The sequence below is a fragment of the Etheostoma cragini genome, chromosome 16 (assembly GCF_013103735.1).
Source record: "Etheostoma cragini isolate CJK2018 chromosome 16, CSU_Ecrag_1.0, whole genome shotgun sequence".
Lineage (NCBI taxonomy): Eukaryota > Metazoa > Chordata > Actinopteri > Perciformes > Percidae > Etheostoma > Etheostoma cragini.
The window spans coordinates 19,381,044-19,391,687 of NC_048422.1; the positions used below are offsets into that span (position 1 = coordinate 19,381,044).

At 40.5% G+C, this 10,644-nt stretch overlaps 1 long non-coding RNA gene across 1 annotated transcript; it reads left to right on the plus strand.

Annotated features, from left to right (window-relative positions):
- Window positions 1–292: 292 nt before the first annotated feature.
- On the plus strand, window positions 293–6,227 carry LOC117959886. Its single transcript, XR_004660017.1, has 3 exons — window positions 293–303; window positions 972–978; window positions 6,134–6,227. It is a non-coding gene; the product is annotated as an uncharacterized LOC117959886 (long non-coding RNA).
- The last annotated feature ends 4,417 nt before the right edge of the window (window positions 6,228–10,644 follow it).

The following is a 10,644-nucleotide window of genomic DNA, read 5'->3' on the forward strand; positions in this document are numbered from 1 at the left end:
GTCCTACAACCTGACAGCGGCTATTGACATGTATCTATCGGAAACCTCAAAAGAATTAATTTCTTTTTAAGAGGCACCTACCACCAACAATATGTCTGATAATATGCCAGTTGTGGTATTGTGTGTTTGCAGGAAGGGATTTCATAGTGCACAGGAGATGAAATAGAGTCAGCATGTAATGAGTCTTGATGAAACTTAATAGCAGTATTGTGAGATGAGGAGCGCCCCATTTCACTGTGATGGAAGAGCCTGTCTCTTAAAGATCCATTTGTGTCTCACCAAGGTCAGCATTTTGTCTTTAATGTCATAGATGTGCAGTAAATACTTGAGCTTCCACCCATACTTTAATATACACCAATGTTAATAAATGATGTTAGTGCCACACAGAATAGACACCAACAAATGGTAGCGCACATCTATGGGGTAACACCACAAGTCAGAATTTGTTTAATTGAAAGTTTGAAATGACAATTGGCAGTAAGTGGTTCAAACTCAACATGTTTGTAATGTTGCCACTGGTAAAAAAAACATACACTGACACTGTGTTGAGATCAAGGAAATGCAGAAATATTTATAGCATCTGTCAATTTGTTTAAATACTTTTTGACTTCCTGACAAGAAACCTCAGGTAGTCAAATGACTAATGTAGCTTGGCGTAAATTCTTTCAGGAAGACCTAACTTTTAATCGGTGCACTCCTAAATCAATTCAGCTGTTATCCTAATAATGTACTTTTTTGCTGTGTATAGCTCTTTCAGGAATTTAATCAATCTTTTCTTCGTAAAGGGATTCAGCTGGTGGAGGCGTTCACCTTCCTGCTTAACCAGATACAGTACAAAAATTGCAAGGGCAAAACACAGTATCACAACCCTGCTTAAAAAAAATGTGTTTCTCCCTGTGCTACACAGCTGTTATTGCAGGCAAAGAGTGCATCTCTCCACCTCCACTTCCACCTCCCCTTATCTACTCCAGCTGACCGGTCAGCAGCCTCCTTCGGTCTGGTCCTCGGGCTCCTTCGTCGCCACCACCGCTGTCTAGATTCCATTTGGGGGGTCTGATGGTTCTCTAACCCTATATAGATATACAAAATATTGGTATGGCAATGGAGTCTAATTGCCAAAGAGGTTGTACATTTTATTGAGCTGTACAATACACCTCATTTGCATATCTGCAAACATGTCTCTTATGATTGAATTGAAGTCAAATGAAGTTGGAAGCATGACAATTTGAGAGCACTAAGAATCCTCTCTTATTGTACATGGATTGACAAACAAAGCATGTGTACAGATGTCCTTCTATACTACTCTGCTTTTCTTTTTTTAATCCTCCTTTTGTCATCGGGTCAAATTCTGCCTGCTTTCAAAGTTATTTGGATCATCAGAATTTTGGGTTTCTTTCAAGCAAGTTGCCCAGAAATATCATGGGTTGTTCCATCCAACGCTCTTCCCAAGATCAGATCACTACGTTCATAGAATTTTGGGTGTTTAATTAAATTTCATAGCATTTGACAAAAACAATGACATGGTTTCTAAACCATTTGATACTTGTTGAGACAGTTCACTCAACTCCAAAAATGTCAAGTTTTTTAATGGCGCTAGACGAACATTCTGAGATCACCAACACTGGTAGGATTCTCTGGGAACGATGAATGTTGGCATAAAAATACATCCAATGTTTATGAAAATACTTCAGTACAGAAAAGAAAACATGTTTCAGCGGACATTGCTGTCTCTTTCAAGCTACATGGTGTTGCTAGAAATCCAAACATCAGAAGATGACGACATTCAAGATTCCACATGGTGTCCTGAAACAAAAATAACAAAATTGGTTGTTTGTTGGTGCCATTACCATTTATTGTTTTTGTATTTGAGTCATTTTAAAGTCTCAGAGTATACCCTCCAATCACACAGACTGCAGCCAATGAATAATCACATGTTCATTCATTTCATCAAAGTCTATTTATCTAGCATTGTGTCAATACATTGTTGCATACCACTGGTTCTTTCAATGACAGATGGATCCAATACTTTGAACTTCAGTTAACGTATTTATTTGTTTGAATTTATGCAACAAGAGCTCCACTTCATGGCTAACCTTTTTGTTTTTTTTTCCAGCTGACTGCTTTGCAAATGACTACCCGAATGGTTAAAATCCTGATTAGCATGTTGTGACTGAACTAGTGACCACGCTGTAATGAACAAACAGAACTTTCACTGGGGTTCTGTTTATACCATTGTCTTTCAGACAAAGAATACTCAGCTTTGGCAAACAAGGCTTCAGTTTCTGGAATAAACTTTAATGATTTCTCACCTCTGAAAATCGTTACCTTGTCAATCAGTCATAACTCACTGAATCTGCTTGTTTTCATCCAGTAATCTCACAGAAGTAAAGAAAGCACTTCTTTATCTCTGAACATGTTTTCTTTTGGGGAGCAATAAAAACACATATTTTTTTTAACTCTGCTTGCTAAAGCAGAGAGGCGGTTATTTGGTCCTCATGAGGCTTTCCCCAAAAAATTACATTTTCAAGGTAGCTACCCACTGAACTCTTATTCCCACAACAATGAGTGTGCGATGACATGTTTTGGAAAGTGAGTGGAGATAAGCCTGTTTATGTGAAGTCATTTCTCAGCCCAATTAGCCTTGAAAATACTCCAGACCATCACATTACATCCAGCCTCAGAGGTATGAGCTGCTACACCATACCACCTGTTAACCTCAAGTGTGCCACTGTGTGTGTGTGTGTGTGTGTGTGTGTGTGTGTGTGTGTGTGTGTGTGTGCACGTGGGAATAGTATCACATAAAACGCATGAGGCAGGCTGTGTATCTAAATTTGGAATTGTATAATTTGTACCACATACTGCATGTGTGTAAGGATCCAGTGCTTTTGCCCTTGTCCAACAACTAAATGAGTGGTTAAATTACTCCAAGCATAGCCCAATTTAATTAGCTAAGATGCACATACAAAAATGGTATAGGTCACTGAACTGCAAAAGATAAAATGTAACAAAAAGTTAGAAGATAAAATTACAAAGTAGTTAATTTCTTTTCTATAGTTTTTGATAAAAAAAACAAAACACACAACTTAATTTGCCTTGTGATTTTAGGAAGTTGATTTGTTGAATTAGATGTTGTTAAACTATGTCTGCAAATCTAACTGTAGAGTTTTTTACTGTTGACTCTTGAAAAATAAAACGTCTGTTTATGAATGTAAAAAAAGCGTGCTCTCACATAGAGGAGTTAGAGGAAGGTTAGAGAAGAAGGCATGTGACTGTAGGCCAGGGCAGGGCAGATTTATTCCCTGAACAGGGAAAGGAGCAGTGATTGCCACCACTGATGTGCCTTTGAGCAAGGCCATGAACCCCTAGTCTATATCCTTGAAGTTCAATTTCCGGGATTGCTCCGGTGCCGCAGGAAAATTCCACAGGATGCATGTCTTGTCACCGATGTCCATTTCCTTTCGCTTTATTTGTGTTGTAATTTTAAACTTTGGTGGATTTCTGGGGACTATTGTTGACTGCTCCTCACATCTCTGCAGGGTAAATAGACTATCTGTCCACTCTGAGTTTTCTCTCACATGATCAAAACAACTTTTGATCGTACATTTTTCACTAAAACAAGTTCCTTCCCAAGGCCATTTTGCAATGGCTCCATGCGGATTGTAGCGCCCCCCATGACGATTGTGAGAGGTTTAAAGAAAAGCCAATGAACCAGAGCACATTTTTATCCCATCCAGGACTGCTATGTGGACTAGCCAAACCCTCCTCCCCTCCACGGCGTGTGGATGGCCTGGCAAAGCGAGACTAATAAACCCCCAACCACCGCTCAGTGGCACACAGATCAGGCTGTTGCTGTGCTGGACAGCTTGCACAACAGGGTGTTCCTAAAAAAGGAAAAAAAGAGAGTTGTTCTGTGCAAATAGATAGACAAATATTTCTATTTTCTCATCTATATTTTGTGTTCTCAGCAAATACGTAGCTAGACGTAAAGGGTCCGTTTTATTTAATCTTTTATATAAGATATGCGAAAGTGGCAAAATGTATAAAACTAGAGTTGTTCAAAGACCCAACTTCATAGTTCTAAATTGCCAAATAATTAGCAGGGAAGTCAATGAAACCCTGCTGTCTTTGATTCGAAGGTAAGATAAAGAAGTGTGAAGATTTAAAGCTAGAAAGATCAGCTCAGCTTGTCACCATGGCTGGAAAACTTATCTTCTTTAAAAGAAGCAGTGCTCACTCCTCCCAGAGCCTACCTGTCACCTGAAGCGCCATCAAACAAGCTGTGACAAACTGACATGAGAAGTGTCTGGAAGCTGTCTTCTCGCCAGACAGCCATGTCATCTCATCCTGCTCCGGCATGGCATTCAGGAAACCAGGGGATTAAACCCAACGTTAGGCAGAGTGCACTGCAAAAATACTACTTTGCATTATGAAACAATCTCGTGACAACTGGTGTTTGTTTATGTAGTGTTACAACTCCCAACTTGTAAAATACGGACGCTGGCTCTCGTAAAAAGCACCCTTCTGCGTGTGAATGGAACGCACCGGGCAGAGCAGCAGCTCCGCAGTGCTTTTAGATGACGTAGTAGTAAGAATGACAACAGTAGCAAGTAGTATGAAAGGGGGTCAAACAACAGGACCTTCACCTACGAGACCAGGTTTGTGTCCCGTGTGTCACCGAAACGTATCTTTTTGCAAGCCCACCAATGATCTTTTCCAAAAACCTAACTGTCCTGTTCTTCTTTTCTTAAACCCAATAATACGGTGGCCTACAGGGGCAAACGCCCTGCAACTTAAGAAAGCACATGCAAATAGACAAAGCGCAAATTAAGAAAACAACTTCATTCAACAACACACGCAGCATTCAGCAAAGGCGCTTCTTTTTTCGGGGTTTGTGTGCTTTTCTTTTTGCATCGTTTCTTTATTTGCAGCGTGTTTTAACTTCCTCAAACTCAACAGTGATGGGCTGACATCTAGCCCATCCAGTAAAAGTATGCGCCCCATGTAGGCTGCGTCCTTTACAGCGGCCCGGGTTCAAACCCGACCTGCGGCTCTTTGCTCCGTGTCATCCCCCATCTTTCTCCCACCTTTCCTGTCTATCCACTGTCACTCTGAATACAGCAATAAAACAAAGGCTCCAAATCCACACTCAGCTAAATCAATTACCCCACTCTCACCATTGGCAGAACCATTGTCTCCCCATCTCCCCAGAGACTCCGCCCTCTCCCTTGAGCCCCACATCCATCATGTCATTAAAACCTCCTTCTTTCACCTCTGCAACATCGCCAAAGTCAGACCCTCTCTTACACCCCCCACTGCTGAAAGACTCATTAACGCCTTCTTCTCCTGCTGAACTGACTACTGCCAATCACTTCTCCTTGGCATCAGCTCTTCCCACGTCAGGCGACTCCAACTGGTCCAGAATAAAGCTGCTCCACTCACCACCCGCACCAAATCCTGGCACCACATCACTCCAGTCCTAAAACAACTCCCACCGGATCACCTACAAAATTCTGGTCCTCACCTGCAAATCCCTCCACCATCTGGAATCCTCATACCTCGCTCCTCTCCCCCTACCAACTCTCATGGACCCTTAGATCCACCTCAGCTGGTCTCCTCTCCATCCACAAGTCCAACCTCCGCATTTTTGGGGACAGATCCTTCTCCAGGGTAGCTCCAAGGCTCTGGAACTCCCTCCCCTAAGAGATCCGCACCTGTGAGTCCCTTACCATCTTCTAGCCCTGCCTCAATACCCATCTCTTCCCCTCTGTCTATCCGCAGCCCCGCGCCTCCCTCCCTTTTCATCTGTGCCAGAATCTTGTTTTGGTTAGCCTTGTTTTTGTTTTCTACCTTACCCTGGAAAGCAACTTTAGGTCAATGAAAACCGCTATACAAATTCAATTTATTATTATTATTAATATTATTTTATATGTATGTGCAGCTCTTTTATGTATTTGGTTGTGTTGTGTGTATTTGCAGTGCATTTTCTGAATGCTGCACATGTGTTGTCAAAGTAATGAAGGTGTTTTCTTAATTTGCTGGGCATTTGCCCCTGCCGGCCACCATACAACTGTCCAGTTCTACTTTTCCTAAACCCAACTGTGCTGCTGTTGTGCCACATGTTACCAACCCATAGCGTCAAAAGTGACGCCAGTAGTCCCGACCAAGCGTGTTTATATAGGACGCTAAAGGAGACTTTTAGCGTCAATAGCAACGCCAAAAACACAAGCCCAAGCATCCGGATTTTATACGATTGGAGTGAGGCTGTGTTGACTTGTGCCAATAAACCAATGAGCCTCATTCCCAAGTTTACAACCATTTCACAGCCTGAAAGACAAGTGACAAAAAATCATTACAATTATTTTGCATTGATTTTTGAATCAGCCAAATGATGATTTACACTGAACATAACTAAGATCAAGTAATGTGGTGTAGTTTATGATGTTGTATGATTGCTTCCTTGATCTTTTTTTGACAGGTTTGTGATCTTGACAAGAAAACCTTGCAATGTAAACCATTACATTGTAATAACCTAAATGCTTGCTCGTGTTTGAAATCTCTGCTTCTCCAGATTCGCAAAACGCTGCCTGAACATTTCCGCAGACATTTCAGCTGCCGCCGTTTTCTCATTTTGCACTCAGTAAAATCTGTCATCTCTTTATATTTACTCCATCTCCAGTACACCGCCAAATAACCCCAATAGAATCACAACGAGTGGGTTTTTGAGGATGCCCATCACTCCATACTATAATTAGCTCTGCCCGTTTTTTTCCCCCAACCTTGCTTCTAGACATGTCTTCAGTACGAAAATCAATATGTATTTTACAAGATATCCCTGCAACTCTGCTCTTAGTTTCTCTCTTACTTAAAAACAGCTTGTGTTATCAGTGACAACTCTGCTGTGACTCATACTCAGACATCCAAGACTGTTTAATCTTAAACAACCACATTTTGAGTATGGCATGTGTTGCGGGACATCCCCTGAGGGATCAGGGACACCCTTGGGTACTTTGTCCAACTTCTTGTCATCTTCCATCTCCACTTCCCACTACTTAGATTGGCTCCCAAAATAGCTTTAAGCCTTTGAAAAATCATTGAACTTAAAATCTTCCCAACTGCTCTCTCACTTCCTGCACTGGTTGCCTTAAGCTGGTTATATCAATTTAAAAAACCAGGTGCACCCCCACGGCATGCGGTCTGAATTTTGCAATCACACAAAAAGTTACAGATCTCACCTCAGTGCTGTCACCTTGCACCTCCGCCATTTCATTTCTCAGTGATCAAGTCTAGTTCTCGCCTTGTCAAAACAGCCAGGTGACTCCTTAACAGTGGAAATACTGAAAGATGTATTAAGAATGATCACATTTTACATTTTTAAATGGTTTCATAATTAGCCATGCTAGCAGTTTGGCAGATGGCAATGTCTGTCAGTTTTTTGCTTCACCGCTTTGGCCCCGACTCAAATATCTCAACAACTATTGGGTGGATTGCTCTGAAATGTAGTACTCACATTAATGATAATCAGAGGATGAATCTTAATGACATTGGTGATCCTCTGACATTTCTTTTACAAGGATGATATTTTTGACACCTATTTGATAGACTTTCACAGAGATTGATAACAACTTTAAGTGTTCATTTTAAGCTGATTTTTAGTTTCACGGTTGTTTTTAGGGGTTGTACCGGAACAGATTTACATGGTTTAATTTTCAAAAAACACCAGATTTTGTTGTACTCCACATTGTAACCCTAATTAACAGGTCCAAATTTCAACGTATCCAGTAACTTAATTTCCTACCACACTCCCACCAGCCTCAATTATTAGATACTTCATTAGCAAATGCCTAACACAATAAACTAAGATGGTGAATGTTATAAATATTACACCTGTAAACATCAGAATGTTGTCACTGTGAGCATGTTAGCATGCTGATGTTAGTATTTATCCTTTTCGATGCCTGACGTGCATTATCGATAATTTCACATTTGAAAGTAGTCTCACTTTATCCAAAGCTTTGACGGCTTTTACAATGCCAAGATAAGGTAGTCTTTCCTCTTATAGTACGTTTCATTGTTTTCACTTCTGTATTGTTTTATCACAGTGCTTTCCTCTCAACTGGCTGCTTGCTGTGCCGAATGTTGGATCAAGTATTGGATCAAGCTTGGAGCTCTCTCGGAGCAGCAACACATAACAGGGTTGCGGTAGACTACTTAAACAGGACCTGCTACAGCAGCACACAACATGTGAAAAAAAATAAATAAGAAAAAGCTGTGATGTTTGGTGGCGGTTGTTAAGGGTGATATATAGCCTTGGAGTATCTGCTCTTCTCTGAGAAGACACATCAAGGGGAGTTAACATAAGGCACAGTCACATGTACCTGCAATGGGAGATTTTTTTTACCAGCGACCTAGAATTGGATTATGACATGTTGAAATGAAACAGTGGTAGCTTTCCAAGCATTCTTCCAGTTTGACACTGTCTTTTACATTTTGTAAGGAGAGAACAGTCTGGCTCATAGGGATGTGAAAGGCTAATACAATCCTCTGATTCCTGAGTTCCCAGACACCCAGTACAAAGAAGATCAAATAGAGACATCATGTTTTTTGGCTCCCGGAGACAACGAATGTTTGCTTGAACAAACAGACTTCCAGCATGGATCACTTGCAGTATCACGTTTCTCCTGTTTTTTTTTTTACTTTCTGTGATGTATTTACACAATGGTTTTACTGTTTAGTTGATGAGGCCACTTGGAAGAAAGTTTGAGTCATAGGCGTTTGATCATTGTAAAATCTTTTGAACCAAAGAGGGTTGATTGATCTCTCGATACACCAATTTTTTCAAAAATATGTCTCAGTGGAAAACTAATAAATCCTCTGACCTGACAGGTTTCAAGAAATTGCGTCTTCACAGTCTTTTGTGTTAATAGCTGACTAAAAAAAAGAAGGAGCTCTTAATGGTGTTAAATAATAGCCTCCCTGGACCATGACTAACACAAGTGGTGCCTTTTTTGTCATGTGCTTTGAAACATCAAAAGATGACACAAAGAGGAAAGATAATTCGACAATTATAAACACATTTATCTCTGAGCCTGCCGATCAAGTACATTAAAAGTGCAATCAGGCGTAGTCATAAGCACAGATGATTGCTCATTAGCAGTTGGAGCTCTTCCTGGTGGACATGTGTGACTGCAGTTTTGTTTAAGGGGAACGCCATGATTTTTCAAACTTGGATGAAGTTGTATCAGATGGTTCTTTGCTGGATTTTGATTGAATTGCTCAACAAAGTGGAGTCCTGACATCACACTCAGTTCTCACCACATGAAATGATCTCTTACTACACACAGTAGCCTACAGAGGAAAGACATTCATGCAGAGTACAATAATGCAAACGTAAGTCTAGTACTTCGTATTTCAAAATTTGATGTTTGCAGCCTTCACTCCTAATTATAGGATCCAAAAAATAACAAATTTAACAACTGATAATGTCAAGGCGCGAGAAGAGGACACTGACAGCGCAAAAACAGACAAGACAGAGCAGCACAGCAGCAAAGTAAAACACAGAGGTCAAGCCAGTTCCTGCTTGGAGTTTGCTGTGTGTCGGAGGATTTCTGCTCAAAATGTTTCACATGACGACATATGATTTTAATGGTTTTTACTTTACAGGAAAAAATCATCTCAAATGATATTGGGACACATTTTGAATGTTGAAAATGTCCTTACTTTTAAATTCACATGAGTGAGTCGAGAGTCAAGATGGCCCCGACTATGACCATTTAAAATCTTAAATGATTTTAACATGTCTCTTCAAACCCCTCACTATAAAGTAAAAAAAAAAAAGGACCTGTATCACAGACACAGGAAACTCAGTTCAACTAACCCGATCTCACAACAATTCGTGAAATTGTCACGTTATTTTGATTTGTTGATTCGTCAACAGAACACGAAAATCGGCTGCCGGGACAAGATACGCAGTCTCTGGGGTACACAACAACGGGAAAATGAAACGCCACACGCCGACAGAAGGACTGCCACACGCAGGATGCGCTACAACAACGGGACGCTTGTGGTTAGGAAACGAATATTCAATATTCAACACTACTCAATACCGTAATCGTGCTGTTATCATGAAAGGTGCTTCCCATTGTAATTCATTAGTCGAAAATTTGTGCTCACAAACATAAAACAAAATGAAAAAATCCTGTCCCTGTACACTAATCATTAGAATAAATAACGTTAACATTTCACGAAATGCCATGAGATTGGGCTGATTCAGCATGCATGGACTACAAATGTGGAAGATATTGAATAGGGAGATAATTAATTGCATCTTTTATTTCAGTGATTGTTACTTGAAAATTGTGCTCCCTGGTTCTTTGTCTCAAACATTGCATCCCTTAGCTTCCATATTTGTACTCCCCATAAGCCATAAAACTACAATACCCAACTGGTTGTCAGGTCTTTTGTTTGCCTGAAGAAGCTTTGTGACCCAAAGCTATTATGTAACACACTGAAGTGTGTAGTTTGTGCTGTATGGACGCTGTTCTTTTTTTGTCTCCAATGTCACAATTTTGCAGTCACTTTAGAATTATTTACCTCATCTGCATGTTTGGTGTTTTTTTCCATTCTCTGTGTTGCATCAGTTATACG